Genomic DNA, 13,526 nt, shown 5'->3' with positions numbered 1-13,526 from the left:
CTTAGCCTAGTGGGCTAGCTGAGATCTTCCAGAAGTGGATTTTGCAAAAACATCCAGGCTAGCTGGTAGTATGTTCCCATCACTATCTATAATGTAGTGAAAGTTGTTATGTCTGTGGCTTGCCATCTATCCAGTAGGATTAGTATTCACCTTGAAAAACAGAAGCTACTGAAAAGAATTAAGGGTTCCAAAAGCAACTTTGATGTGGAGCGTTCACATAAGGAGCTACAATTAGAATGTTAAAAAAGAAAACATAGAAGCAAAGTACTTGCCCTTAAAGAGCTTATAGTCTGTTTGGCAGCATCAAGCCTACACGCATGAGAAAAGTTGAAAATAGCAGATAATAATTTAATTCAGTACTTGTCAAAGTTGTTTAAAGGAAAAGTCAGTTCACCAGAGTCTGTGGGAGCTTTTCTGAAAAACAAAATAAAACCTCACCAGTGAGATATTTATTTGATGTTTCCTATCTACTCAAAAATCCAGCCTATTTCTCAACATGTTAAGTGTGTTTTACAATAAAAACTATTTCACCTCTTCACCAATCTTAAAGTAAAATTGACACCCCAGGAAGATACAATGCGTTTTTACTGTGGTTTTATGCTTTCCAACACTACAATTATGGGGATATACATTTATCATTTTGAAAAGCATGATGTTAACTTGTATTTTCTCAGATTACCTCTTCATGTTAGAGCACAGGCCTTCTTCATCGCAAAAGACTTTTGTATAGGTAGTATATAGAAATGTGATAAGCTGTTGAGAAAAACATTTTTGTGAAAGAGAGTCTCTAGTGTTTTTTTCTCTCATGTCTTTTTGATAGCACTGTATAAGTGTTATAAAGGCCAGGGAGTACTTCTACTTGGAAATGTGGTAATAATTGGTTAGGAATAACTAGAAAGTAACCGTAAGATAGTCTGCTTCATTTAGTCTAAAAGAGTGATTTATTTTGTGCTGTTTTTGGTGATATTAGTATTCTGTTAGTATTAACTGCAACAGATTATCACACATTTAGTAGTTTAACACAACACAAACTTATTATCTTACAGTTTTGTACATCAGGAGTCTGAAATGCATCTCACTGGGTTAAATCAAGATCTGTGGCACATGGAACCACATGTGGGACGAGGGGTAGGGTAAGTTTGTGTTCCTTTCTGGAGGCTCTAGAGGGCATCTGTTTTCTTTTCAAGCTTCTAAAGGCCTGGCCACATTTCTTAGCTCTTGGCCCCATTCCTTTTTCAAAGCCAGCAATAGCTGTTCAAGCCTTTCTCACATTGCATTACCCTGAAACTGACACTTCTGCCTTTGCCTTGCTCTTTCGCATTTAACAGCCTTTGCAGTTACATTGGGCCCACCCAGATAATCCAGTATAATCTCCTTATCTTAAAGTGAAAAACTTATTAGTAACCTAAATTCCATCTGATACCTTAGTTTTCCTTTGCCATATAATTTATCATATTCATAGGTTCTGGGGATTCAAGCATTGACATCTTTGGGAGACAATTATTCTGCCTACCACATGCATTTAAATTGGCTTCCCTCTCTGGGACTGGAGAAGAACCTTTTCACCCTTGTATGTGCCTATTTCAAAATGGCAAGAAAAGCTACACTCCAATGGGAGAGGATTTTTATGAATGTATTTGTGAGTATGCTTGTGTCCAGGCTGAGCATTGATGAATAGAAAAATTAAAGGACTTGCTTTTTGTAAGCTTTTGGCAAGTCTCTTTAGGAGAGGGACATATTTTTGAAGATTTAGTAGATTTTTGCTTTGCTGTTTTGTTTTGGCTTGATTTTTTTTTAAATGGAAGACTTCCCTGGGTAGGAAGAAGGAAGGATCAATCACATCATTCCTCCCTAGCATGCCATACAAATATTCTCATTTTTATGTGTGCCATCATGTGAAGGTGGTTGGCAAGCACTACCTTTATCTACCTTTTGTCCCACGTGTGGTTGCATGTGCCACAGACTGAGAAAACACTGTTCTTTGTGTGAATGCCTGTGTGTGAATTGTTCAAATTCTGTCTCATGCGCTTTGTTAATTATTTCTAATTTTTAAGTCTTACATTCCCATTTATAACATAGTTTGTTCAATGAATGGAACCTATAATTTTTATTTTGTTACTTACGTTCTGGATCAGAATCTGAATAAGTTGCTCACAAGGAAAACAAAGAATGATTTTTAAACTAAATTTGCAGAATGACAAAAATTTCTCCTATGATGAAAAGAGTGTGGTAAGGGTTTGCTCTTGAGGTTCTGATGCCTGGCACTTAATGAATTGAATGAAAGACTTGTTATGATTTATTGCTCTGTAGGCTGGAAATATCAATCCCACCACTTGAGGAGCCTTCCTGATTGGTTTGGTATAGGGAATTGTTCCAGTCCAATCTTCCCACTCAGTCTTATTCCCCTTATATATGCTACCATAATCAGTGTGGTGACTAACTATCAATCAGATTTCAATACATAATGCTATACTTTTGAATATGTGTTAATCAGGCATTTTTGTTAGATATATAAAAAGCAGTTAAATATTAAATATGTACCAAATCTTTAGTATACCCTTTGTGCTAGTCATCTTTTGGAAGGCAGGGTTGAAGTAATCTGAGGGAGTAGGGGCTTCATCCAACCTAGAGTAGTTAGCAGCTGGTTAAGTGTGTGCTATGAGACTGCTGCAGATTCAACCTCTTTAAGAACAACTTAGTTAAACACATAATTGTATTTGTAATCATCAGTTTATTGATCTCTAACGATTGGCTAGACACTATGTTAAGCATTTTACATATATTATTGCATTTTAATTTTTCAACAACTATGTGAGTTAAACACTATTACTATACCCATTAATATTTAAAGAAACTGGTACTCAGAGAAGTTTAGTAAGTTGTTCAAGGCCATATAGATAATAAGCAGTAGAATCATAATTTAACATCTGATGTATCTGAACTTAAGTTCACCTTATAGCAGAGCCTGTGAAAAAGACTTGGATCAAGGTAACTTATTTGGTATATGATTTTTTTTTCTATTTTACTTTTTTTTTAATTATACTTTAAGTTCTAGGGTACATGTGCATAACGTGCAGGTTTGTTACATATGTATACTTGTGCCATGTTGGTGTGCTGCATCCATCAACTCGTCGGCACCCATCGATTCATCGTTTATATCAGGTATAACTCCCAATGCAATCCCTTTCCCCTCCCCCCTCCCCATGATAGGACCCGGTGTGTAATGTTCCCCTTCCCGAGTCCAAGTGATGTCGTTGTTCAGTTCCCACCTATGAGTGAGAACATGCGGTGTTTGGTTTTCTGTTCTTGTGATACTTTGCTAAGAATGATGGTTTCCAGCTGCATCCATGTCCCTACAAAGGACACAAACTCATCCTTTTTTATGGCTGCATAGTATTCCATGGTGTATGTGTGCCACATTTTCTTAATCCAGTCTGTCACAGATGGACATTTGGGTTGATTCCAAGTCTTTGCTATTGTGAATAGTGCTGCAATAAACATACGTGTGCATGTGTCTTTATAGCAGCATGATTTATAATCCTTTGGGTATATACCCAGTAGTGGGATGGCTGGGTCATATGGTACATCTAGTTCTAGATCCTTGAGGAATTGCCTTACTGTTTTCCATAATGGTTGAACTGGTTTACAATCCCACCAACAGTGTAAAAGTGTTCCTATTTCTCCACATCCTCTCCAGCACCTGTTGTTTCCTGACTTTTTAATGATTGCCATTCTAAGTGGTGTGAGATGGTATCTCATTGTGGTTTTGATTTGCATTTCTCTGATGGCGAGTGATGATGAGCATTTTTTCATGTGTCTGTTGGCTGTATGGATGTCTTCTTTTGAGAAATGTCTGTTCATATCCTTTCCCCACTTTTTGATGGGGTTGTTTGTTTTTTTCTTGTATATTTGTTTGAGTTCTTTGTAGATTCTGGAAATTAGCCCTTTGTCAGATGAGTAGATTGCAAAAATTTTCTCCCATTCTGTAGTTTGCCAGCCATCTGATCTTTGACAAACCTGAGAGAAACAAGAAATGGGGGAAGGATTCCCTATTTAATAAATGGTGCTGGGAAAACTGGCTAGCCATAAGTAGAAAGCTGAAACTGGATCCTTTCCTTACTCCTTATACGAAGATTAATTCAAGATGGGTTAGAGACTTAAATGTTAGACCTAATACCATAAAAACCCTAGAAGAAAACCTAGGTAGTACCATTCAGGACATAGGCATGGGCAAGGACTTCATGTCTAAAACACCAAAAGCAATGATAGCAAAAGCTAAAATTGACAAATGGGATCTAATTAAACTAAAGAGCTTCTGCACAGCAAAAGAAACTACCATCAGAGTGAACAGGCAACCTACAGAATTGGTATATGATTTAAAAAACACAGTAAGATGGTAGAAAGAGTAAGACAAGAAAGAAGAAAAAGCTGACACAAGAGTGCATTTTTAAGTCACTACTATGAGCAGCAGGGGCTCAATTATACTGAAACCTCCTGAGAAGCATACAAAATACCTTCCAGAATAATCTCTCTGAAAAGATAGCTAGAAAATATATTAACTGACTCTCATCCTCCAGTAGTTAAGAGTTGTCCCTGGGAGCTGCATTTCTAGGCTGCAATTTTTCTAGGAACAAATTGGCTCCAGAGGCATGAGAGAAGGCCTTGGTGCACAAAGCAGAAAGACCTTAAGCTTTACAGGATTGAGGTAGGACAGCTGCCTGCAGAAAGTTGTCTGAACACCTGTAGAACTGTATGCCACAAAAGCAGCTGAAAGTAAAGATGGGCCAAGTGGCTTTGGCATGGGGCACCAGAAGCATCTGTTACGGAACTCTAAAGCTTGTGTTCTAAACCCTGATTCTATTTAAAAACAAGCTGTTCATTCTTTCTATTTGTACCCATTTTATAATCCTCCTGGAAAAAGTTTCACTCTACATGTTTTCTAATACTTTCCCAATATATTAATTTCATTTTCCTCCAAATATTAATTGAACTCCTACTATGTTTCAGATGCCTTACAGTTTTCTGAAGGCCTAGAGACAAAATAAAACACAAATGTTTTGCTCTTAAGAAAATATTCGTTTCAGTGATTATCTGACAATAAAGTGTGCATGCCTCAGTGAAAAATAACCACCATTACAGGACAAAGAACTAAAATGATTACTTAGACTGTGTGTGTGTGTGTGTGAGAGAGAGAGATATTCCAGTCTGTAAAGTCTCCATTTTCAAATTGTAAATGAAAACTGATTAGAGTCAGAGTTAGAATTTGTTGGAATGTATGTAAAGATTTTAAGAATCAAGTAAGAAGGCCGTTGAAAGTGGAGTTGGAAGATTGGGGGTAGGTAAAACCTATCAGCATGTCAAGCTGGTTTTCTCCTGACAGAATATGCAGAATTTACTTGCCTTCACATTCCATAACCTTGAACTCTTCCTGACACAGCTATTAGAGCCAGGCCTTTGAATAACCTGTCTCATAGCATTAGAACCCAATGTCTGATTTCCTGACGATGGTCAGACCCTCAAAGTATATATATGATCGTGAGGTGAGTTTGTGTGCATGCATGCATGCCTTCCTGTCTATATTTTAAAGAATGAAAGACAGACATGGGTTAGATGTGCTTGAAATACTTAAACTGCTATTCACAGTATATTTTATTATTTAAGGTCCAATGGGGCAGAATCCCAGCAATGTATTCTTCACATTAGTTTGAAATACTATTTCGAAGCCTCACCAAGCTGCTCTGTTCTTATGAGTAAGCAGAGTAATTGGTTGTGTGATATGAAGAATGTTGGAGAAGAAACCCTCTTCCAAAGTTATCTGTTCTACCAAAGTATTGCACTATCTTAAAATTCACCGTTAGCCGTAACTCATTTTCCTACCAGTTTTCTTTGGGATGGTGGCACTTAATCCCTTAATATGACATTTTGCTAAGAAAGACAGCATGATAAAATGATGAAAGTAGGGGATATAGATTCAGACTATGAATTTCAGTACCATTTACTGGGTAACGAGCAATTTATTCTCTCTAGGAAGATTATGTTTTTCAATCTTTGAAAAGAAAGTTGATCATTCTTACTAGTCAAAGGTAATGAGAGAATTAATGACATGTGTGTGAATACGCCTAGCAGAGTGCCTATACAGTAAGTACTCAATAAAAGCTAGTATTTTTTCCTTCATTCTATGAAAAGAAGGCTGAGAGTAGTGTAAGGGTTGCAGAAAGAGGGAGTAATAAGTCCAGAAATATGGAATTACTTTAGGACTGAGGGCTAATCCCGGATTTTAGCTCTTAGTAATGGCCAGTATGGTTGGAGGAAAAGGTAGATGTTTTTACAAAAGACATAGACTCAAAACCTTTTTCCTTTTTCTGCCTATTGCCTTTTTCTCTCTTAGTTCTGTGCCTCAGCTTATCATCAAGATCAGGAGACTGTTAATTCAACTTAAGTTTTATGTAACATAGCAAGAATAATATAACCAGCTGAGCCTTGGAAGTTCTGTATAAACTGAAGGGAAGGTGCAATTATACTCAGGAAGAACACCCAACAGTTCAGTAGCAGATTGTTGCACTCCCTTCCCCCAACCACTACCTTTCCTCTGTAGGCTTGAGATGTATGTTCATTTAAGAAAAGGTCAGGAAATAAAGCTTCAAAATTTTGGTCGGACAACTCCAATTAACTCTCCAGGACCAGACACCCTGCTCCTCATTATGCTGAGCAGTCATCAGAGTTCTCTGAGGTGAGGGCATACTAATGCACTTGACGGGATTCTCTGAGTCAGTTCAGGCTTGCAATAGAAAGATAAGGGCAACAGAAACAACATGAATTAATTTTAGCCATCAGGGGTGAAGGGATCTTTATAAACAAAAAGAAGAAATCCCATTATTTAAAAAGGTGGCGGCTGAAACAATATAACGGCCTAAGCTATTGAAGCTTTGATTAAAATGTATTTATGCCTTATAAGACATGAAGTAAGTCACAGGCAATTTGGAAAAAAAATACAATTTTATTTTTAGGGATAACAGTGTTTACTGATAGGAAACCGAGACAAGAAGTAGGTTTTCTAACTGAAATTTTCTATTAAGTTTCTTTTTGATTTTGAGAATGGCATTTTTTTTTTATTTTGGATATAATAGAGTTGATAAAAAAGAATTGTAGATTGGGAATTAGCATTCAGATGATCTGGGTGCTAATCCCTAATCTGCTCATGTTCAGCTTTATAAACTTGAGCAAATAATTTAATCTTTGTATCAAAATAAATATATTTAGAACAGATGACCTCTAAAGTCCTTTTTATGTCTAGCATTCTATAATTCTCAGTCAAGAAAGTTACTAGTCAAAATGAGATTGTATATGCATTTGCAATATATTATCAGAAATTCCAGAGCTAAAGGAAACCCTAGAGTTAATCTTTTCTGAATATATTATGCTTCATTGACCTTAAAATATATTCAAAGAGATTTGCAATTTATCTATAAACTAGGCCAATTAAAATTTTAAGAAGGAAAAGCAAAATCCATTAGAAGGAAGAGATGTATATGTTCAGAACCCATCGATGTATTAATGCCAAAGTTTGAACATGAAATTTGGTTCTGAGCAGCCTGGTAGCCAAGGGAAAAAGTGAACTAAATTGTGTTATATTTATCTCATTACCACATAGAATGAAATACAAAACTTGGTCTTGAAAACGAAAGTTTTTTGACCCTAGCATTAAAATTCTATAAGGATCCTTATATATGGGACCATGGATAACATCATACAATGAAAAATCTCTCTTAAAAAGTCTTGGAAACACATAAATCTGTTTCCTCATGTTAGTGTTCTCATCTGAAAGTTACAGATAATTATAAAAAATCAATAGATATAGATCTAGAAATAGGCATATATCTGGAAATGGAGATATTCTTTATCAAAGATGGAGAATCTATTAGATAACCTCAGGGGTGGGTCAAGTGCCTCAAATAATATTCTCAGGACTAAATCTTTTCTCTTTTCATCTGAGTTGGCTTCATTGTCAGGCAAGAGTGGCCACTGGCAACTCTAGGTTCACATTCACTATGTAGTCAATGATTCCAGAGAAGATAACCTCTTTCCCAAGAGTCTAGGCAAAGTCCTGAACATAAATTTCATTAGTCAGGCTTATATTATGTGGCCATCAGTGCAGCGAGGGTAAAGAAATGCTTTCATTAGCCAGGTATGGGTCAAGTGTACATCTCTGAAAGAAAGCTAGAGACGTAGGACAGAGGAAGAAACTGCTAGATATTAATTACAGTCAAATCATTCACAGAGTTGCTTGGTGAGCAGGAAATGATGGTAAGGAAATTTAATAGAAATGAAATGTTCAATGTAGCAAGATAAGATAGATTAATATATTCATTTCATCACAGAAATACCCTTACCAATTAGATGAGAGTTCTCATAGTTCAATGACCAAAGTTCCTTCTTCTCTAGAAAATTACTATTTCCCCCCTACTAAATATTTTTCTATGCTTCCTGACTGCCAAACTCTCTCTTGATTGACAGCCATCCATTAGATATATTAATACATTCAAAAAATGTATAAGCTCTTGTTTTCCTGGGAGTCTTTAGTAGACTGTGTATATTTTCTCTGATCCATTAGGTGTTTGTTCTTTTGTTTAATTCTGAGAGGGCAAAAATCCAGTTTATTGGTTTCTTAATCAAAAGAAAAAATATCAAACATAGAATATCTGGCTTAGAATAAAACTGCCTCTGAATGTATCTATATATTCCAATACAGTTTGATCATTAAACAGGATGGTTTACTACATTGATTATATTTACAAAATTTCCTAATCTGTTAAACCAATACTATGTACCAGAGTCTGCCTTAGTGTCATTGGTCAGTTTAAAGATGAATGGAATGTGATCCCTCTTTTAAAATTTATTGAGAGAGAAACATTTTATGCAAGTCACATAGAGGATGCATAATGGAATAGGGGTAATAGAGGGAAATTTTAAAATAAAAAATCAGCACTATGGTATACAGATATTGTTTCAAACTACATGTCAATGGTATGTTTTTGACTTGCAGTATGTAGCACAGGTCTGAGGTCTGTTTATCAAATACTTCCTTATCATATGATTTTATTGCTATAGATATTCCACTTGCAACTTTTTAAAATAAAGCATCTTTTATATACTCTTATTACAAAAGCCTTGTTTGCATATTACATGAAAGCCAGAAAATACAAACTAAAGACCACTTTCCTAAGAAAACCTACATAGTTCCTCTAACGTAGTGGAAACTTAATCACATTAAATTATTTTATATGTCAATACGTATGCATTTCTGTATTTGTGTGTGTGTGTACACACACAAAGAAATTCTCTCACAAGGTACATTTATCTTGTAACCTGCTTTTTTGCATATTTAGGAATACGTAGAGTTTGTATTTGACCCGCATAACACTTGCATTAGTATTCTCATTTCTGATAAGGAACATCTGACGCTTGATGTAGAAATTTTCAGTCTTTGGCACAAAGTTTTATTTTATCTTTATTTAATATTTTTGTTTAGCACTTGCTTCCTGGGTTTGTTTTGTCAGCCTTTATAAATTTAAGGATGTTGTTTGTTTTTTCTTCATCACCACCATCATCATTATCAATAATATATACTGAATGTTTATTACATGTCAGCTACTTCTAAAAGTTTCACATGGATGCTCATTTAATACTTTAAAATTAGCTTTAAAGTAGTCACTATAATTAATCAATTTTATAAATGAAGTGATTCCAGAAATGTTTAAATGCTTACAGGAAGTATGTGTTATTTTCTAGTCTCAGCCACTCTTGATATGGTTTATCGTATTGCAAAAAAGCAATGATTGCCCTTTTTCTTCAAGCTAAGTTGATTTAAAAGTAAAAGCATTAATTGTGGGTCATTTTAAAACAGTCATTTTAAAATTATGAAAGATGCATTCCACAGTGATAACAAATATCTTCACAAAATAATTATCAAAAGATAATATAATGAATTATCAAAAATGTGAAATATGTGAAATATTTGATAATTCACATATTTGTAAAGCACAGGCATATAGTAATTAAGGGCATGTAATCTGAAACTAGATATTCTGGGTTTAAATCCTGTTTCTACCACCAATTAGCTGAGTGATATTGACCAAATTATTTATCCTCCATTTTCACTGATTTTCTCATCTGTAAAAGGAGATAGTAAACATATCTACCTCACAGTATTGTTGTAAGGATTAAGCGAGTTATTACATGTAAAGCACTTAGGATGGTTTCTAAAATACTGTGAGGGCTTAGAGTTTACAATTATAAACTGCTGAAAACATGAAGAGAGATAGAAATAGAAGTGTTTCTACCAATAAATTTCCGTCTATGAGAGAGCAAGTAGATACTAAGAATAAATATTTTCTGAATAACACAATAAGTGTGATATAATTAGACATATTCAATTTTATATTCTGAAAACCAAGAAGTATTTTTAACATCAGCACCTGTGATAGGCAGAATGCATTCACAAAGATGTTTATACCCTAACCCTTGGAAGTGGTGAATATGTTATTTTACCTGGTGGAAGAGACAGATAAAGGTAAGGCATGCACTTTAAGATAGGAAGATTATCCTGGATTATCCAGGTGGGTTCAACCTAATCATGTGAACCCTTTAACATGGAGAACATTCTCTGACTGGTATCAGAAAGATGCAATAGAAGAACCAGAGAGATTCACAGAAGTTAGAGAAATTTGAGGGATGAGAAGGAATTGACAGAATCATTGTTGGTTTAGAGGTGGAGGAGGTCATGTGACATGAATGACAATCAGCAGGAAATTGAGAACCTCAATCTTACAATTGCAAGGAATTAAGTTTTGCCAACAATCTAAATGAGCCTGGAAGTGAATTTTTCCTACATCCTTTCGATAAAAGCCCTGCCTGACTAACATCTTTATTTTGACTCTATGAAACCCTAAACAGAGAACTAGTTGAGCCACCTGTGCTTGGAAACTGTGAGATAATTAATTGATGTGTTAAGCTGCTAAATTTGTAATAATTTGTTGCACAGCAACAATAGAATATGGAAATCTAATATGGCACCACATTACCTTTATAAAAAGTGCATAGATTACAAAGCAAACCTCAAAGAATCCCCTAGAGGGGCAGAGCAACATGGCTGAATAGAAGCCTCCACCAAATGCCTTCCCCAAAGGAAAACAAAACCGAAAAACTATCCACACAGAAAACACCTTTATAAGCACGAAAAATCAAGTGAGTGATCACAGTATCTGATTTTAATGACGTATCACTGAAAGAGGAACTGAAGATGGTAAGAAAGACAGTTGTGAATCACTTGCATCATCCTTCCCCCATTTCCCAGCAGCAGCCACGTGGCGTGGAGAGAGAATCTGTGCACTTCAAGGAGGGAAAGCACAATGATTATGGGACTTTGCATTGGAACTCAGTGCTGCCCTGTCACAGCAGAAAGCAACACTGGGCAGAGCTTAGCTGGCACTCATGGAGGGAGCATTGAGACCAGCCCTAGATAGAACCTGGGTTCTGAAAGCCTTGCAACTGTGGGCAAAAGTACTCTGGGATCCTAAATAAACTTGACAGGTCATCTAGGCCACACAGACTGCAATTCCTGGGCAAGTTCTGGTGCTGCACCGGGCACAGAGCCAGTAGACTTGGGGGACACATAACCTAGTGTGACACCAGCCAAGGCAGCTGAGGACTGCCTGCACTACCCTTCCCCCAACCCCAGGCAGTGCAGTTTGAAGCTCTGGGACAGACTCCTTCCTTTTGTTTGGGGAAAGGAGAAGAAAGAATAAAGAGGACTTTGATTAGCAACTTGGATACCAGATCAGCCACAGTAGAACAGAGCATCAGGCAGAGTCTTGAGGCCCTCATTCTAGGCCTAGATCCTGGGTGACATTCCCAGACATAGCCTGGGCCAGAAGGGAACCCTCTGCATTGAAGGGAAGGACCCAATCTGGGAAGAATTTATCACTTACTGACTAAAGAGTCCTTGGGCTCTGAACAATTAGAAGTGGTTGCCAGGCAGTAGTTGCTGTGGGGCTTGAGTAAGACCCAGACATATGCTGGCTTGAGATATGACTCAGGACATTCTCAGCTGTGTGCCTATGGGAAGAGATTCCTTCTATTTGAGAACAGGAAAAGGAAGCATAAAGGTGACTTTGTCTTGCACCTTAGGTACCAGCTTGGCCACAGTAGGGTAGAGCAGCAAGCAAGCACTCAGGGTCCTTGATTCCAGGCCTTGGTTCTGGATGGCATTTCTGGATACACCCCTGGACCAGAGGGGAGCCTGTTGTCCTGAAAGGAGAGACTCAGGAGTGACAGCACTCACCACAAGCTGACTGAAGAGCCCTTAGCCCTTGAGGGAACATGGACAGTAGCCAGACAGTACTTGCTATGCAACTAGGGTGGTTATGGCCATGGAGAGACTCTTCTGCATGTGGAAAAGGGAAGGAAGCATGGGAAGGACTTTATCTTGTGGCATGGGTGCCAGCTCAGCCACAGGAGAATAGAGTACCAGGTAGATTCCTAGGATTCTGGACTCCAGATGCTGACTCCTGGATCTCTGGCATGTCTAGACCCATGCAGGGCTGGCAGAAACTCACTGTCCTAAAAGGAAGGGCACAGTATTTCTGGCTTCACCATCTGTGGTTACCACAGTCCTTGATTGAGACCCAGTGCATAGCTGGCTCCAGATTTGACACACATTTACAGTGGTGGTGGCCACAGGATTGCTACAGTCACTTCTTCCTCAGCTCGACACAGCTCAGCAGAGAGAGAGAGAGAGAGAGAGAGACTCCATTTATTAATATTTGGAAGAAAGTAAGGGAAGAGGAAAATTATCTCTACCTGATAATCCGTGGAATTCTTCCAGATCTTACCTAAAACCACAAGGATCATAATTCATGAGTCTGCAAGGACCACAGCTTTACTGAGCTTGGGGTGCCCCCTAATGTAGATACAATTTCGGTGACCAAAATCTTAGATCACAACACTGAAGTCCTTTTCAAATACCTAGAAAGACTTCCCAAGAAGGATGGGTACAAAACAAGCCTGAACTGCAAAGGCTGCAATACGTACCTAACTCTTCAGTGCCCAGACAACGATGAACAGCCACAGACATCAAGACCATCCAAGAAAACATGACCTAACCAAACAAACTAAATAAGGGACCAGGGACAAATCCCAGAGAGAAAGATATATGTGACCTTTCAGACACATAATTCAAAAATAGCTGTGTTGAGGAAACTTGATGAGATTCAGCATAACTCAGAGAAGAAATTCAGAATCCCAGAAGAGAAATTTAACAAAGAGATTGAAATAATTAAAAAGAATTAAACAGAAATTCTGGAGTGAAAATGCATTTGACATAGAGAAGAATGCCTTAGAGTCTCTTACCAGAAGAATTCATCAAGCATAAGAAAGAATTAGTGAGCTTGAAAATAGACCATTTGAAAACACAGTCAGAAGAGACAAAAGAAAAAAGAATAAAAAGCAATGAAACACACCAAAAGATC

The sequence above is a fragment of the Piliocolobus tephrosceles genome, chromosome 12 (genome assembly GCF_002776525.5).
Source record: "Piliocolobus tephrosceles isolate RC106 chromosome 12, ASM277652v3, whole genome shotgun sequence".
NCBI classification, from domain to species: domain Eukaryota; kingdom Metazoa; phylum Chordata; class Mammalia; order Primates; family Cercopithecidae; genus Piliocolobus; species Piliocolobus tephrosceles.
This window is presented reverse-complemented; position numbering follows the sequence as displayed.